We start from the raw sequence: 19,862 nt of genomic DNA, 5'->3' as shown, positions 1-19,862 counted from the left end.
CAGCCAATCTTTCCAGCAGTTTGTTGGTAACACATGCAGTAGGTCAATGCCGCTTCCTCTACACGCAGAGAGCATATGGCATGGATAGTGTGTCAGTGACCCAAAAGGGTGAAGCTGTGATCAGGACTAGTGACAATATCCTGCAATTTCAAAGGTTTAGAGCTTTTTGTTTCTTTCTTTTTTTCTTTTAAAGAGAAAGCTGAGCATGGACTTCCGTCACCTCTATCTTAGATCACTTGATGAAATTCTCCTCAACTTTATGGGGTTAAAGCAGGGGAGTAGTTTTCCCTGCTCTTGGGTTATGGAAATGGAGTACAGATCTGGAAGGTAAGCGCCGCCCAGAGCAGAAATCGCTGCCAAGAGTTTGCTGGCTGGTGCAGGTACACTGACAGCTTCCCGCTTCAACTCTGCAGCTCTCCTTCTCCTTGTGCTTATTTTCAGAGGTTGCCTGAAGGTTTACTTCTGCCTCATTTAATCTCATTTAATTCTGAAAATCATTTATCTGTATTTAACATAATTCACAGTCTCTATAACCTGACAGTGGTAGTAGAGACTCAACTGGCTAATCTTTGTATAAAATTCCCAGTTTAGGCTTTACTTTACTTGTATCAGTTCAAATCTTTTTAAGGAGCCTGAAGGGAATTCCCACTGAAATGCCCTCATCAAAGATAAAATGCTATTTTTGAAACATAAAATTCCCTTTTTTCCAACTTTAAAACATCCTACATAACTCAGTATTAACTATTTAGACATATGATGTAAATGTGATACTGAAATAAGCATAGAATAAAAGTTAAAATGAAACTATGCAATAAAGGTAAGTTTGACATATCAGAAAAAAAAATTATTTTTGCAGAATGAAAGGGAAAAAATAAAAACAAATTTCTAAATTTCCTCTGAGAAAATGCATTAAAATAGGATCATCTTCACTCTTAACCTTGCTGTGAATAATGTCAGCATCCTCTGGGTCAGCTTTGCAGTAGTGGCTCCCACTCCCTCTCCTCTTCTTCCTTTGCCAACTGTTTCCCTCTCCCTCTTGGGTTCCTCAACAGAACAGATATTTCTCTTATCTCTGCTAGCCGTTCCCCACATCTAAATACATAATTCCCCCTCATAACTCCCCTGATCGCTGGCTCCTTGTAGCACGTGTGCTCTCCAAATAATAATTCTTGCTGACCTTAGCAAACCATGTTGCTCTTCTGGCTTCTTTGAGTGCTCTCCAGGTGACCTGACTGATAAATATGCTTCTGCAAAACAACTGGGCTTGTACCAAAGCTCCTTTCTGTACTCTTCTTCCTACACTCTGTATTGCTATAATATCCAGCCAGTCTGTAAAATGTCATTCCCTACTATTTCGATAGTGGCCATGAAGTTTATTCGGGTTTATAAAACAGAAGGAAACACATTTTTTACACCTGCTCTGTCGATATCAACAATTTCTTTCTTTTTCTTTTGCAAAGTGCTTAAATTTCATACTACTATTTTCCTCTTAGTCATTCCTTACACTGTTAGGACATCATCAAACAACACATTGAACATGCTCTACATTTAACTCAGTTTGCTGGAAGCATTTTTTCAGGAGACCTATGAAACTGAAGTAGAAAAGTGATCCCAGATCTAGTAAGTGTGAGAAAGAACTGCCTAAGGATGCATCACCATTTGCTACCAAATGGGAATTAATTCAACATTCAACATTACTGTGACTGGTTTTGTTTGCCAAGACTCTGGAGTGCCTGGGAGCTTTTACCAGAGCAGGGCACTGCTGTGGGAGGCACCGTACAAGCAAAGGGCAAAGAAAAAAACAACACCCCAAAAGCCAAGTCACACAATAAACCACTTGCAATCTGCATAGATATAATTGCTGGAGTATCAACACTCATTGTTTTGTCTGATTTTGTCAAAATAAAAGGCAAGCTGATACAGAAGCCCCACACCAGAGACGCATAGTCTGTCATAGTACTGGGCACTAATTCAATAGATAAAATATCTGGCTCCTCATAGTCCAGCCTGAACTGTGAAACTCAACAATTTCTGTTTGCATTTTTGCAATTGCTATCAAGATGACATTACCAAAAAAACACCAACTGCAAGAACATAAGTGGGATAGAAGGGCAGCACTGCTGTGGAAACAGACGTAAGAGTGGCAATAAAAAATAACTCTGCTTCGATGTGGACATTGCCATCGGGAGACCAGTCTCCTTACAGGACAAATGTGATACCCTGGCTAGCAGCTACGACTGTTGGAGGCTGTGGTTTCCTATCTACCCAGCAGTAATAACGGTGGGAAATGAATGCTGCTTATATTTGGCAGACAATATTAGAGGTTCCAGATGAGGTACAAAGTCATGTATTTAAACAGCTTGGTCTGGTTTGGTGTGGATTGCCACTTATTTCCTTGATACCCAGAGCTAGAAGTGGATGTGAAGAGCTTTCTTGTCCAGCAAAAGAGAGAAGTTCCTCTCCATTTAGAGTTAGAGGAAGTTTTCAGTAGAAACAGCAACTTTCTTAGCCTTTTTTTAGCCTGTTTTTTTACCTGTTTGTATAAATGAGGATGCTCCACTCTACTTAGTTTTTTCCTGTGGAAAAGAAAAGTTGAGAAAGGTTTTCTACATGCGCAAGTCTGTTAGTGGTTGAGTGGAAGTTTTCTTGAAGGAGCAAACTACACAAAAGGTTTGCATCCATATGTTAACTCTCATTAGATATTTAAGACTGTCTAGTTGGTAGACACAAATCTAGAGTTAGCAAGCCATTTCCTCTTCCATTTCTGTCTCCTCAATCTTTGACAGATGTCCCAGCTGGAGTAAAAACATAATAGCATAAATGTGTATAAAACAAGCAGGAAAGGGTAGAGAAGAGGTTTTCCTTCACCTCTCTGGGGTAGTCCATAGTAATGTACACAGCAATGGCAGGTTATTACTGAGAGTCCTGCACACTCTCTGTTTCAGGCAACTTGTGGTGCTTAAGGTATGGAGCAAAACAGAGCAGGATTTGGAGGTGCAAAAAAGTCACTATGCCTGTGATTAGCAAGATATTTCAATTTCTGACACTCCTCAGCTTCCGAGATAAGCACTGAACCACCATTTGTCTATCAAATTCACAACCATTTTACTACATACATTCATGATCACCTGCTTTTGAGACTAAATGTAGGAATCAATCAGTATTTTAATGTAGATCAATCATCACTGGGGATTTTATTCATGTTGTGTTCAGTTAATCATTGCAACATGAAAATTGATTTAGTTTAGAAGAAGGTATCTGGAGCCTACTTGGGCAGGTGAGGTGGTCAGCTTTCCTAGAAGCATGAAGAAATAAGGTGAAACACTAGACCCAGACTGGGTAGATTATATCCATCCACTGATTTCAATAGGAACAGCATTTCATCCATGACCTTATTTCTGTAGCAATAAATGTATTCATTACTTTACTAAGCTTTATTTAAAAAGTCATCTGAGAAAAATTTAACCGGGACATTATTTGTGCTACTTTTGTGGAGGTACTCTGGAATGAACTCATCATGGCAGTATTTTGTTTGCCAGAATTCTTTTCTTAGGTATTTTATAATTTCTCTGCCCAGCTCAAAGATGATTTGTCCAGGGAATACAGCTGGGACTTAAGTATATTTTAAGAAATCGCTGAGAAAGCAGCATTTTACATGTAATCAAATTATTTTACCCCCCAAAACCAAGAACCTTTTTTTCAAAGATATTGTGTTCAATGGCTAAATTAAGTATCTCCATATAGGGATCTGTACTCATCTAACCTTACTGTCTTCTAAACTGATCCATTTAAAGCTCCTCCACTTCTCAGAGCAGGCGGAGGCACAGCCTAAGGGGGAGTTCGCTGTGACAGCACAAGGTAATTGAAATCACAACACAAGATAATGCTTTACTTTCCATGGGACAGGGAATTGGTCTAGCAATTGTTTTGGACATATTGCCGCAAAAACCAGGTCTTTAAAGCATGATGAGGAGTCCTCAAGTTAGCCTAGGTGTCCTTACCACTGGGAACTGATTAGCTGAACAGCGTCCTTGGCTATTTCTCTGCATTGTGCAACGTTTTGTTAGAACAGATAGAACAGGATTGTTCAGCAGCTGCAATTATTTAATCTACAGGATGTATTGCATTTGAAAACTGAAGTCAGTCAGATGATACTCTCTGGAGGGAGCATGCAGTTACTTAGAAATACATGTGAAATATTTAGGGTGAAGTAATTCATCTGGCATGGGGAACAGTTCACCTCTGTTATTTAGTCCTTGATCTGCACTTTCATGGGCACTTTTAGGGATCATTTTATTTGATTAGCAATATAGAATAAAAACTGAAAATGTTAAAAAGAGGCTGGTGCTGAAAAGAGGCTGGTCCTGAAGGCATTCACTGCAGAAGCACATCTGAAACATGCAAGCAGCATGACAGACCCTACCGGCAGAGCATGCTCGTATAACAGCACTGGCTTCAGAGGAGTAGAGTGAAGAACCAGCCCAGAAAATTGTTATTAAGGGCAAGATTAAAGCACGCATACAAGAAACTTTGTGTATTTGTCAGTAGCTGCTCTACAGCTGTCTGCATTCAAAATTTAGGTCCTCAGATTTCCAGCTAACATTGGAGATCCTGAATTCTGTAGGTATCCACATTTTTTTCTCCAAAGACTACAACTGAATAAAGATCATTCAGTCATGGTTGGAAGTAAACCAACATCTCACTCATGACCACCCTGGTGAGATTTACCAAGTTGTCATTCTTTCATGTCTCATAATCACCTAGACATTGGCATTCTTAGCGCACATTCATGAGAAAAGCCTTGCACACACAGGGCCCATGGGAGATGAACTAGGTGCTAGAATCTGACTGTAAAGCTGCTTTTTCTGGAGAGGCAGAGATTCAGATGGTAGATACTTAAGTTTTTCACATGAAATGTTCCCTGAAGCATGTTTCTGGAATCCCAGGTCTCTCTTGTATATTCCATTGGAATATAGTTATGTTTAATAACAACTTTCTCTTTCAATGAATACTGAATTATGGAATAATTTCAACAAGAGAGATTGGGAGAAACTCAGCTACAAATAGGCTATATTGTGAGGCTAGAGTATTTATGAAGAATGTGTGGATTCATAATCTCTTAACAGAGGTGGGAACTGACTGTGGGTCTTCACATCTAGGTAAGGGCTGTAACCATTTTGCTGATGGATTAAACAGTAGGAGGACTATTATTTAGTACAGACTTCCCTCCAAGGAAGGGTTCAGGGTGGGGACTCTCACTCTGATGAGACTGAATCGAGTCCCACCTGCCCACTTGCAGCCCACTTTTTACTGCCTACCTTAAATATTAGCTTTGATGGATCCTATTTGCTGGCAGCTAACCTTCCCTATGTACAATTTAGGGGCCTTAAGAATGTCATTGGAGGTTACGGGTTTCTACATTTGGACTGTGATGAGGCTGAATAAGTATGTTTGAATTTATTTTTTCTTTTGTTTGGTGAATCATCTTTTAACTAATAATGAGGATTTTGAACATAGCTGAATCTTTCCTGCACACTTCAAAGCTTCTGCTGGCACACAGACAAGCATACATCATGGTATCTGCCCCCCAAGTCAGGAGGTTGGGACATGCAGACTTCCCCAACAGCAATATTCAGAGTGTTCCATCACTTGCTTGGCCAGTGGTTGTAATGTGTTTGTGTCATCTCTCTGGAAACTATCTAAATCAGCTTCTAAATGTTGCCAAATTATTTTGCCTGGGGAGCAGAAATCTGACAGTGGCTCTGAAAGGCAAGCCTCCCACAGGATGCTGTATGTCAGCATGCCACAGGGCCCTTCAGCCAGGAATATTTCTTGCTTGTTTGTCTTAAGGCTTTATGTGGGCTTTTTGCAGCTTGAAATAATGTTTTCTACCAGTTCAGGTAGAACATCCTTTTAAATGTTTATTTATCTGTTCAGTACAACAAAGAGATCTGGGGTTAAATGCTACAGATAAAAAGGAGATTGAACTAACGTGCACAGAGGTGCAGCTAATACCTCTAAGTAAATGCCACTCTGGGTGAAATGGCATTAACCAGAAGATTGTAATTTCTCTCGTGTCTTCCCAATCATTCACTGTTCCTTTCTAACCCAATATTCTTCCTATCTTCTCATTCTTGCTCTTAGTGACTCTGTAGCTAGGCAGAGGCTTTTCAATGTGCAGGCATATCCTCGGCAGAATTTCTTCAGGTAGGCTGTTTACAGATAAAATTAGATAAAAGAACAATTTTAGCTTACTTTACTGAAGCATTTCTCTCCCTTTCCTTGTAATTTATCTGAAACAAGCATGCAGGAGGTTGAAGTGAAGGGGGAGCAAGGAAAAGTCCTGTTACCTGTCCATCCTTGGGGTATTTCTTGAGATACTAGATGCAGTTACTCAGAAAATCAACAGGTCATGAAACAAAGAAAATGTATTTTACATCTGGGAAAAGACTCAGACAGAAGCTCAAGTACTATTCCAAACATTTAAGCCACCCTATTCGGAAGAGATCAAAATGGTTTAAAACAGTTCCTCACCTTATTAAACAGTTCCTGGTGTCGTTAAGCCACTGAGTCACTAATTTCCCTGTCAGCAGGAAAGCAGCTCCTATGTAAAAGACAGCAATGAACTCAGAAAATTTGCTGAAAGATAGATCAGTACTACTGTTTCACTAAAGATATGGTACAGGTCTTCAGCTGACCCATCCAGCTGACCAGGGCCAATCTGTAACAGGTAAGGATCTTTTCAGAGCAATAACATGATAGCAGTCGATGTGAGATGTCATGAACACTTCACTGTGATTGTTAAGCAACTAAGCCTTGTTGCGTGCATTCATTACAGCCTAACAGTGCTCTACCTTGCTAAATGATAGGTAAAATTAGTCACCCACTATATGGCATTAACAGGTCATGATCAAGGCTTATAATAAATTTTCATGGGTATGAAATATTAATTTCTTCAGATTACCTGCATATGAGCCAAATGTCCCTCACATGAAAAGAGGGATTTCATTTGTCTATACAAAAATAACCTCAAAGGCTCTGGGAGCACTGAAAATAAACTCCCTGGTATTTCTAACAGGCTGGAAGGAGAGGAGGAAAAAAAATCTGCCTTGGTATAATTCAAATCTTGTCTTTTTGAAGCCCCTTTTCAAGCTGCTGTGCCTCAGGACCCACCAAATGTGCACACGCCTGTGTGCAAGGAGGGAGCCTGCAGAGCAGGCAGGGAAGGCGTCTTCTCGTCAGATTTTGAAGAGTGCAAAGCAGGATCAGGATGCGGGGGACACTGCAGGGGCTGGGGCCAGTGCCCACCACGCTTGTTTGGGAAGCAGCATGTCTCATGGAGTTCCTGCTCTGGAGAAGAAGAAAGCAGCCCAGCACAGGACTTCTGGAAGGTTTCCAAGTCCCTGCACGCTGATAGGGAGGCACAACACAAGAAGCTGTGTGTATATCACGGGGAACTGGACAGCTAAATACTTCTGAGGTTCTTGCTGTATTCTAATGTGCAGGTTGGGTCTCACAGAAAACTGGCTTTCCTGAAAGATGAGGGAATTTGTGCTTTGCAGTAGTTCAGCATTTATCAAGAATCATTTCTGATTGTAATGAACAATGAGATAAATGTGCTTTTTTAATGATTTTCCAATTGGGTTCAATTTCATTTTTTTAGAAACTTCTCAGTCAAGCTTATTGAATGTAATTTCCCATTCTGTTTTCTAGTCATTAGTGAAATGGTATCTCATTTCATTGTGGAATATGTCAGCTCTGTGTGGCATTGGAACCAGAGTGGAATAAAAGGAGGAATTATATCAGGGACAGGGTAAGGTCTGCTCCATAGTGGAAATTCAGATTGTGTGGTTGTCCCACAGTGCCATGTGACTGGCCTATCCAAATCCAGCCCAGCATGATCCAAACCTTGCTTCTAATAACACATAAGGTGATCACTTCCTCAGCCCAGCCTGCTGCCAAACCCCAGCGGAACTAAAATGGTACCACAAGGGCTGAGCTTCATGGCACTGTGACAACATGGCCTGGGAAATCTGAGGGAGATCTGTTTCTAAAAGTGAATTTAACCCCTTTCTGAACCATAAAAAATGGTTTCTCAAAAACATTAATGAAAAAGAACTATTTTACAGATGGAAAAGTTATATTTTGGAGACCACACATTACAGCTTTTTGAGTCATAACAATCAAAAGAAAAAAAGAAAATGGACAGTCCTCAGGACAATTCAAAGGACTTTTTGAACTTGGAAAGAAAACCTTGTTACAATACCAAAAGAGTTATTTTAGCATTTTTCATGGTTGTTTTTTTTTTAAGAACATTTCCTGGTTTGGTTGGCATTGCTAACTGGTTTTCATTTTTTACCAAACATGTGTGGGAAGAGTTGTTAAGTAATGTCTATCAATAGTAAAAGCCAGTAAAATATGAGCCGAGTTACATGGGGTACAACAGTGTAAAGCAAGAATTTAGGGGAAGCAAACTAATGGAGCAAAGCTAGTATGATTTTCTGAAAGATGTTGTCCTCATATTTGGTTTCAGTAGGGCATGCCTGAAATCAAAACTGCTGAAGCAAATGGAAAAGTCAAATTAGCTAAGAAGATAATAAGAACATGGTGGGATGCTTCTGGGTTAGTTTCATGGAACATCATAAAATAGCGGGCTATAAAACCAGAGGTGCATAATAAAAGCAAACTGCAAACACTCTATAAACCAACCTTTCTATTTTAACTTTGGGGGAAAATGTGACTTAGGAAGTAAAGGAACCATCTATGTTTCTTCCAAATACTTCTAACTAGCCAGTATTTTATGGAGTAAACTAAATGGGAGACAATAGCCTCTTTCACGCTTCAGTATATTAATAACCCTTAGTTCAAAAAAATAAATGCTTGCTCCTAAGATTATGACTTTACAGGAATAGCCTATTACCCACATTTAGTTTTCTGGGCTCACTTTTATGATTAGAAAAAGGAATCCAAGTGAGCTCACTATACTTATACATTTCTCAGTATAATTTGTGTTCTATACATCTGTCTTTTAGATGACAAATGTTTAGGGATCAGGTCTTTTGCAAAACATCAAATAAGTTGTTAATCTAAGTAAAAAAGGATAGACTTGTGCAAAAAGAGGAACTGCTGAGCAGATTTAACTTTGGAAAAATTGTATGGCTATTTCTGCAGCTTGTAAAAATTGGTGGGATTTTTTTTTTTAAACACTTTTGAGGTATGGGAATGGGTCAACGATATGTGAGGAGACTCCCACTTACGTCTGCCTATGGCAAATATTGCTGCAGTATCTGCTCTTTCAATTATACCAGATTCCAAACCTACGTTTTTAAAGGAAAAGAATCCAAATGTTCAGTGTAGAGCAGAAAAAAGTGTGTAAGAAGACTAAATATAAAATAAAATTGCATTAACATAGAAACTGGAAATAGAAAACACTTGGCTAAATAAACTAAGAGTATGTCCATCTTGCTTTCTGCAGGCAGACAAACTTTGCCTTGCTTGCGCTGTGATCTGGCTGGACCTGACTGCATTAGTGCTAAAACCAATAACCTATTTGAGAGGCTGGTTTTCTTGGCATTAGGTACCAGAATTACCCAAAGTGAAGTTTGTCTTCTACCACAGCCTTTCTGTGCTGTTTTAGGCAAATCAGTTAGCTCTTCTATGATCTAACTTGTAAATAATTTTCATTAACTTTGTGAAGGCTACATGTCTAACTGTCCTTCAGGAGATGGCTCTGCAAAATGATCGTGAAAGGACCTCCCTCATTCACAGGGGAGCATAAGTAGAACCAACAACACATCACCTTGAGGCTTAGCCATGTTCTGAGTGTGGAGATGTCTCCAGTTTTCCTGTTGATAGGATTTCTTAGCTCATGTGCAATGCCAAACAAATGCAGCTTTACTACATTTTCAAAGTCAGTTCAGGCCAGCAGCAGCCTTGGTGCTTTCATGCAAGGCTGAGACTGGGCTGGTAACTGCTGACTCCAGGCTGAAAGCCCTGGGGGCACAATGCAGAGACAGATGTGCTGGCTCTGCAGGAATTTGTGTGCCTGCAGAAGCTGAAACACTTTCTTTATGTTCACTTATCCACTCAACCTCAGCCCCAACGCCCCAGATACAGGGAACCCGTCTGTGGATTAAACATCCCTAATAACTGCACTAATGGTGGACATATAAGCACCCTGAAAGGAGTCCTAGTCCTTGTAGATCTTCAAATTATGTAACACTGGGTTTTGCCCGTATTTCTTCATGGTATCCTCAGATCATACTGAATTTTCATCTGCTAGGCTTCCAATATTTCTCATTGATATGGGAAGTATATACAAACAGGGTTTACATGAAATACCTGACAAGGCTTCGTCACACCATTACAAAAGGAACAACCTTTCTGTTGAGAAATATCAGTCTGAGTGAGACTGTCTAGTGAGAACATACTTCTCCCTGCACTTCATAGGGGAGAAAAGAACAAAGCATTCTGCTTCCTTACATTCAATACATTTTGGTTGGACTTGGTTACTCTTGTACGTCTTTTAGTGAAAATGATACATCTGAAATGCAATTCAATCTTACAAAATGAGTCTTTCATTAAAAACCTGGTATTTCTACTTTTTTTGTTGTTGTTGTTCCAGTCCAGCAGTGGAAGAAAATATTTGGAACTTCAGGATTACCCAAAGGGCAGGAATTTTGCTTTTTGACAAGCAGCACTGCTTACCAGGCCTGCATTTCACACGTACTGAGTGGTCTGATAGCTTCCAGACCGTGTGCTTGGAAGTTCAGGAAGTTCCTTACTGGGCAGCTTCTATAGGACAAATTCCATCAGTCAGTTGTTACTCTTGTGTTGGTTGTTCTCAACCATCAATGCACTCGTGAACCTCCCTGCTGTTTTATTAGCGTGACTGGATCCACATGAACCCAAATCTCTGGCCTTTCCCATAATCTGCTACAAGGCCACCCCATAAGAGCTTTTTGATTCAGCTCATGTGCAGGCAACCAATGTAAGAACCATTACACAACATATAAGGTGTATATGTATTTTCCCACGCTAATCTCCACCCATCCCAGACACTAACCAAATATTAGGTGTGACAGAAGACATCTTGTCAGACATGGGTAAATCTGATAGATCATTCAGCTTCCTTGTCTTCGCTGTAGCATTTATATCTGTCCTCTTTTTTCAGCAGCCAATGGGATAATTTACTTCTCAGAAACTGATTGTGTTCCCTACAGATTTCCAAAATAAAGAAGGTAATGAACAACATAGCTAGCACCTAAATTCTCTTTTGGGTTGAACTTTGAAAAAAACATTGAGAAATAATTTCCAGTTATATCACAATCTGTGCCAAAAAATGTTAGCAAAAAGCCAAGAAGTCAATACCAGAAAATAAAATCCTCTCTGTTGGATGATGACAAGGATTAATTCTGTGTAGCAGCACCTCCATTAGCTGAAAGGACTCAGAATGTGGGTGCAATGACAGAGACCTTGACGGTTACCAAACACTCACCTCAGCCCCATTTCTGAGATTTCGTGACATGACAGCAGAGTCTGACATAAAAAGGGAAAAAAAAACACCTAAGGACAAAAATATATTACAATAACAGATTGAAACCAGCCAGTTTATCCTGGTTGATCTTTCTGAAATATTTAAAGCTGATTGTGTCATTATAGAATGGTAATGTTTTTATTTGGTACTTTTTCTGGATTGTCTTTCAACTGGATGATAGGTGTATATGAAATTCAGCTTCAGTCCTGCCCCTCCAAAACTATCACCCTTACTTTACACTGCTTTGTGGCCTCTTGACATGGTGTAGCTCTCTTAACTGAGTTGACAGACCTCTCTCTCCTTGCATTCTTCAGCAGGCAGTCTGCTTCCCTCCATTCTCCTTCTCTTTCTTGTATACAAATACATACATATGGCATGAGCTATTGAACTTTTGATTGAGTTTTAGTGCTCATGAAGAGGTCAAATGACAACTCTCAGGTATTCTAAAATCTGCATATTTTTTAGTTAACTGTGCTGTCAGTTAGAGGCACTTGAAATTTCAACTTTCTTCAAGGAGAACTGTTCTTTGCATCCCAGCCTTGGACCACGAGCTCATTCCATATTGTACACCAAGTAACCTTCGAGAGCAAAAACGTTCTGGTCTTGGGTCTTACTGGAACTGGAAGCAGCAAGTGAAAGGCTGGGTATCACAGGAATCTGAACTATTCAGTATGTCAACACGATTTGAAGAGCCACATGTGCGTCATGTTCTTGTTTGCAAGCTAATTAGATTACTTGTTTTGAAAGATGGATTAATGAATTAATCACAGGGTGCGGTGCATGTTTTTTCTTAATGTTCTGATACCCATTTAATATGAAGGTTTTTATTTTTTTATATGTATGATTCATTTCAGAACTGGAAAATACAGGAAGTACAAATGTGAAAATGATAACTGTTAAAAACCAAAAATGATAATCACTGCCATCTTTGGCACAGCAAGCTTTCTTTTATGTTATCTGAAACTGTAGATAGTACCAGCAACCGTGGAAAGAGGGAATGATATGAGAGCTTTCTAGTTAATAAATCAGAGCCGAATGGAAAAGGGTGTGGTTTTGATTGTGCAAAATGCCAGACAGGTTTCTGGTTTGCAAAACTGCAACCAGGGGTGGTTCACATCATGGTATCTTCTTATACTGCAGCATTTACGGAAATTCTACTATTTTTTTGCCTTTATTCAAATTAATTAAATTTTGGGGACAACTCCTAATATTACAAAATGCACCGACACAGATTTCTTGACTCAATGGCAGAAGGCAGCATGGACTGGGTTCTGGCCCTGGATTCTGCATAGAAGGAGACACTAATTTCCGGCCAATTCAGCAGCTGCACCAAGTCAGGCATTTGTATGTGCACACACCTTTTCACTTATTTTCCTGTTTTTCAGTTTTCCTGTTTTAGACAGCTGCCCACCTAATGGGCCAAATTCTGCACATCCTTTTCTTGGTCACCTAGCCCACTGAGTGCTGCATGCTGGGATCCTGGCACTTGACACCCAAGAAGGGAAAGAGTCTCAATGTTAGGCAACGCCGAAGTGTGTGATTCTGAGCAGAACAATTTGCATGAACCATGAACCATCTGGTCTTCAATCATTTTGAAAATGAGAGGTGGAGCCAGATTTTCAAAGATATTTACCCCATAAATAGATAGAGATAAATGTCCAAGGACAGAGATAAGGTGCCCTAGACACTTTTAAAACGTGCCTGGGAAATTCCCACTCTATCAATAGGAGTTCGGCAGCTAGACACTTATTAAAATCCCATGAATCAAACACCTTTGTAAATGGGGTCTTTGTTTCCTGACCCCTTCTGTTTTCACCTTCAGCTGTACTCAGCTGAATGTGCATACTGTACATATGCACATTCAGCTGTACATGTAGCTGAATGTACTCATACAGGATGTGCAGTTCCTTCCCCAACAATCTCCTTTTGGTTCTCCTTCGTTACTAAAACTGAGGAAATGACAGAGACCCAAGTACAGACTGCAAAATCTGCATTACTTCTAAAAGGGACATTGTACAGACCAAACGTATCCAATAAGGTCTCTCTGAGACAAGACAGAGTTTCCATACCTGTTGATTAGGAAAATAACCATTTTTCTTGAACATTGACTGACTGTTAAATGGAAATTAGCAGACAAAACACAAAGAGTGAGTCCTAATCATGTTTCGGAATGTGACTATACAAGTGTCTGTAAGATAATAGGAATAGGTTTGACAACAGTGAATGAATGCTACCAATAATGCATACCATTGCTGGGTATGCAATTAGTTATATGTATCGCAATTTCTCTTCACATCTGCTTAGTTTCAACGCAATAAAATAGAGGAAGAGCTGTCACAGTCATTCAGCAGTTGCAAAAATCTCGAAGTCGTGTTTTGGTGTGCTTTATGGAGCATTCACTCCAGCGCTGAGATTTATTGCATCAGCTGGAAAACAAAATAGTCATTATTTTATGGTTTTGGATGTCTGACGGAGAAAAATATTACTTTTAGGCTTTTGCCGAGTACAGTGATGCATTTCAAAGTTCTATTAATACTGTATGCTCCCACCTGAGAGGCCAGATAGCTGAATTTTTTATTTCTTTCACTTTTTGTACATTAGCTGGTGTATGACAGTGCTGTCATATGACATGTGGCCAACAAGTTTATCATGTAGTGCTCAAAGGATGTAAATCAATATCGTTCTTTAGAATAAAATATGCTGCTTTGACCACAGAGCGTAGTGCACAGAAAAGGCAGTGGGATGGATTTGCTGGAAGGGACAGGGAAGGAGGGCTCTGTCACCAGCCTCAGCACGCCAGCAGGCCAGGTCACATGGCGGGAGCCCCCCGCTCACTCCTGCTCTCCCTCTCCCCATAGCCACCTCCCCATTCCCACCCAGAGTGATGCACCCAGCGCTGTGTCCCTCCCCAAGCCCTGCTCCTCTTGCTCTGTAACTCTCAGCCAGTGTCCCCATCACTGAGCTGCCCATAGCTCTGCACAGGACTGGAACAGACGTCCTCCCCAAATCAAAGCGAAGCTCCTAGCACAACCTGTGACTTGCACTGGGAACAGGGATTTCCCCAGGTAATGGCAATGGGAAGTTTTTCTGTGATGTCCTCAGAAAACTTATTTGCATTTCCAACATTACATTACTCTTCACTTAAGACAGTCACTCATACTCATAGGAAAATTTGGGCTGAAAGGAGCTCGGAGGTCATCTGGTCCAGCCCTGGTAAATAAACACCAAAAGAACGGTTAGGTCCGACATTTCTTGGCTGTTGCACAAACACGGTGCGGGCAGAGGCTGTTCACAAGGGCAAAGCAGAAGGAAGTGCAGTGAGTCAGAGAAGGCTCTCCCCTCATCCTTCCAGCCTAGGCTTCCCTAGCCAGGGAATGAACATCGCTATACAACTTGCAAAAAAATGTCTGTCGTGACCAGGAGGGAGCCTGCAAGAGCTGTGACTATTTTATTTTCCCCTGCTTTAGCTTTCTCAAGTGCTTAAGAGATGTCCTACCTCTTTTCTCTCCAGGGAGCCATCTGAGCTGTTTCTCACTGGTTTCTTCACGGGGCTGAGGGTTTCAGCAATGAATAGTTCAAGGGCGTTTTGTGGCTCTGAGGTCCAGAGCCTCACCCTCTGCAGCCGAGACTCAGCACGGTTGTCCCCAATGCCTTTCAGGCTGAAATGAGAAAGCCTTCAGGACACGTCAGTGATAAACTGAGAAAAAGTAAAATAAAATGAGCTTTTTAAAGAAGAAAATCCTCAATCCTAAATGCTACTGAGTGCTCACTATCATATTCAAAGGCATAATTCTGTCTGTTGCAGACAGAAATATCTACAGGTGTCTGTTCAAAAATGAGGCAATAAAGAGTTGGATGATTCTCTGTCAGCTCCATTGCAATAGGTTTGGAAAGAGCTTCTTTATTGTATATCTGGAGATCAAGAGCAGCTTTCCATCAGCATAACTGAAGAGTACAGTCTGTAATCTTTTTTCAGTCTCGGTTTTAAAAAGAAAATACAAAATTGAAAAACAAAATGAGGTGAGCTCTACTTCAGTGACACATTTACTTTTTTCAAGTGTTTGTAGCTTTAAATAGTTCTATGAGAATTAGAACTTATTGTGATTCATACTATACAGTTTTGTTTTAGTACTGCTGAGATTCACTCACACTAGAAGGATGCAAAATTGCTATTACGAGATCAGTTAAGGAACCCAGTTTAATCGCCAGTATAAAAGTGATGCTTAGAATAGGTGTCTACTAATGTATAATATATTGGAAGGAAGAATATCCAAGCTATCTGATGACTTTAAACCAAACTAAGGAGATTTAAAAAATCCTCCTTCAATATAAACCGATCTCTATTTATCTGAATATTGCTTTAGATTTTAGAAGAAGAGTCTTGAAAAAGTTAGAAGGAACAAATCCTGATAAAACCTAATCAAGGAAATGCCTTTATTATTAAAACAGATATTTTCCAGTGTTTTTATATAATAGGCTTCATAACAGTTTTGGTCCTAATCCTATTTGAAGACATATTGGAGTAAAGAAATGAGTTAGTTTCCTTTCCCACCTGAAAGGAACCTATTGCTCCACCAGAGCACACAATCATTCACGTCATATATCCAGCAACTGTGTGGGCGCTGAAATAAAGGTTGGAATTTTTTTGCTTAGCCTTTGTTTATTTGCTTGCACCCACTGATGAAAATTGACAAAGAAGAGCTCAGGTAAAGCTCTTCAGGTACTGCTGCGGGAGAATGCTGCTCTCTGCAAGATCACATTTCTGCACTTAAAGGAGGTTATCAAAGTGTTTGGACCCACTCCAGCTTTTGCTGGACTCATGGTAGAGTCCCTCCAGCTGGCACAGAGGGAACTGTACAGGCTCCTTGTGCTCCAGTGCAGCAGCCCGGATCCATGAGAGAGCAGTAAATACCATTTGGCATCACTGTTTTTCTCAGCAGACTTCCCTCCCACTTTTAGAGAGAAAAAAAAGGGAAAAAAAATCTTGCTAGTCTCGCTACTTTCTACTGGAGGAATTTTTATAAAGTATTCTTTTTTAACATCAGTAAAACTCAAGATTTCTCATTGTTGAAAACTACTGTGATGATGGAAAGCTTTTTCCTGTTTTGATAATGAGGTGTATTTTTCACTCTTTACTCTCTTGACTCTTTAAATAGCTTTTATTAGTATAATCTATCCTCTTTATCTTGCTTCCCACACACAGAGAAAAATATCCCATAGAGAATAGTGTTCATATGCATTTATTAGTTACTATGAGCTTCGTTACTGCATTTCATACTAAGCTTTAAAAATTTTAATCATGCATTGTCCTCTTAGAAAAGATGCTGCTTACTTGCTTAGTGAGTAGTAAGCCTCCAAGAAAGCTCACTGAGCAAAAACATTGGAATTCAGCTGGCAGTTATATAAAATAATTTAATGTGTAGTTAATATATTAAGGCCTTTAATGAGGACCTAGCATGAGAAAAAATGAGGCTTAATATTACTGTATGCTCGCCAGCTTGAAGTTCGGCCCCACCAAGTGAGACAATGTGATGTACTTTGAGTTCAAACTGCATTTAAAACCCTTCACACAAAAGCAGTTAGGCACCTAATCAGCTGTGTCTGGAAGAGCACCCATTTTGTTCATATTAATCTGAAATTATGGTCAGTGCTGCCAGTACAAAGGGAACCTCCATTAAAAGGGACTTGTTTTATTCCCACATAATAGATACAATATTTTAAATTTCATAAATTAATCTTTAACTTGCCTGAACTCTCTCTCTTTTATGAATAGTTCAGACATGAGCTGGGAATGCTCATTTCTCTGGCATTTATTTGGAAATCACAGCTCATGATACCATCAGTTGCTAATACCTCAAACAGCATGCTTTTATGCATCTTGTTTACATAGATTTTTTTTTTAATATCATTGCTCTTCATTAGGCTTTATATACTATGATTAACATCCCTTGTCCTCAGCAATTAAGTAATTTATCAGATGACAGACATTACTGTACAGGACCACCACACACTGAAAAATTAGGCTCACTTCAAGAGAAGCAAGTATCTCCGCACCAATTATCACCAGTGGTAGTTATGCATAATAATAAAAAGCTTTCTAGAAAGATAATGAGGCAGATTTTGCTTTCAATAACACTAATGTAAATGCATAATAATTCTGGCACATCCGCAATGTGGTTCTTCCAGATTTACATAACCATAGCTGGACTGCGTTTATCCAGTAGAACAGATTTCTTGTCACTGCCTGGATCCAGAACTGCTGCCCTCAGCAGCGTAGCTGACTTCAAGCTTGGGGACACAATCTTTCACCTGTGAGCTGAGACACAGCTTTAGTGATTTTTTTTGTTTGCTTGTTTCCCATTGTGTCTAATAAATGTTTTCCATCTCCTCAGATGACAAGAATCAATAGAGGACCAGGGACGCTTCTGGCAGTCAGAAATCCGACTCTAGGGATACAAGCCGATCTCATTGCCATTTTGCTCCTAAAGTATGGAATGGTGAGAAAGTCTTTTATTGGGGCCAATCACTGTTAAAATAGATGTGGTTAAATTTTGCTTGCCATCATTTAGATTATCAATAAAGAAAATGATGTGTTTCCACATGGATTTTTTTCTTTTCTCTTTTTGATAGTTCAAATTCCACTGAAATATAAAGATGAAACCACTCTCCAACTCTTGAAATACCTTACAGAGCAATTCCTTGAGTGTTGCCACAGACTAAGGATGAAGAATCAGTGCAGATTTTCATTTTTATAATCTTTGATATAGTTCTTCACAAGATACCACTAAGAAAAGAACTGGAATTATGGGTTGCAATGGAAAGTTAAAGAGCAGTGATACTATTTGCAATGGAGTTTAGTCAAATCTGCTTATTTCAGCAACCACTGTTCAGCGGCAGGTATGAGTGTCCCATGCAAATCACCAGTCACGAGTTTCAGTGGCACTTTGCCTATGCAAGACAAGATCAACCCAACTGATTATAATCACTGCTTCCCTCCTCTGCAGTAGAAATTGGCGCTGTGACACACGATACCAGCTGCTGGACACTGGCTACTATAATAAAAGTTAATTTGCATGATGCTATGGCCTGCGTTAATTTTCAATGTGGCAAAATGCTAACAGTTGACCCAACCTTGGGCCAGTGTTGTTTCATCAGCAAACTGAAAGAGGAAGTAAGTCATGAGTCATATAAAGTGCTGAAGATGATAGAGAATTATTTAGATTAGTCAAAGCCACAGGAGTCTGGAAGGATATTAGAGTAACGTAAGAACATGCAGCAAAGCAGCACAGTGGCAGCTGAAATTCTTCGTGGCAAAAAAAAAAGACATTAAGGCATTTACCTGGAAAGAAGGTACAATTTGTACAAACTAGAATAGCTTCACTAAGGGACTGAAAGAAACTTCCATGGTCTCCCCACTTCCTCTTCCCCCCCAAGTCTTCCAGAATACTCTGCAGCCAGCTCACTAGGAAACCCTGCAAGAATTATGTATGGTTTAGGTTAAATTTCTGTGTGATATCAGGTAGATAAGGGATTAAACCCCAAGCCTCTGATATTTCACTGAGTACCCTAGCAGTAAGCCCTTGGACTTTGAATTATGTTTTTATGCAAGAAAAGAAAGAGCATGTGGAGCAGCCACATTACAAAGGGCCGCAGTGGCCACTCCTGCCTCCTGGATGGAGCCTGGTCCATCAAGAAAGCTCTCGCTGAGCCCCTGAGGGGGCATGAGCAAATTATCAAACTCTTGGATCCCTTCCAGGACACTATATGGGTATTGCTTTGCTCAGGATATGTAGTGATGTGTGACCAGGCACCCAATTCTGAGACCAAAAAGTAAAGTGAGATGGAGCTGCTCTCAGATTTTGGGCTCCCTTTAAACCCCAGGTCCACTTCTGCATCCCACCCCAAGATACTCTTATAAAAGTCAAAGACCGAGAGAGGTAAGGAGCAATAGTCCATTTCTCAAACATGTTACCAGAGATTATACCCCACAGCGATGCTGTTAAAAGATGGCCATTCTCTATGGTTAAGAACAGTGTTTAAATTGACCTTTGACTTCCAAAACAGGCTTGTGGGTTTTTAAGCCATGGTGAGAAATCTGCAACAAATGCAGCTGGGGTGCCCCAAATGATAGTGCTTGGTATGAAAAAAATATTCAGAGGGACAGTCTGGGCTGCTGCTCTAAGCAGCATGGCCAAAATTTGCAGCCCAAGGGAAGGGACACGGGCAGCGTCCACGGGTAGCGTGCCCTGCCTCCCCCAGGGAGGTTAGACTGGCCCCGTTTCTGCTTGAAGGCTGGTTACCAGAGAAGAGGTTTGGTATGGGGCAA

The sequence above is a fragment of the Aptenodytes patagonicus genome, chromosome 2 (genome assembly GCF_965638725.1).
Source record: "Aptenodytes patagonicus chromosome 2, bAptPat1.pri.cur, whole genome shotgun sequence".
In the NCBI taxonomy this organism is placed as follows: Eukaryota; Metazoa; Chordata; class Aves; order Sphenisciformes; family Spheniscidae; genus Aptenodytes; species Aptenodytes patagonicus.
This window is presented reverse-complemented; position numbering follows the sequence as displayed.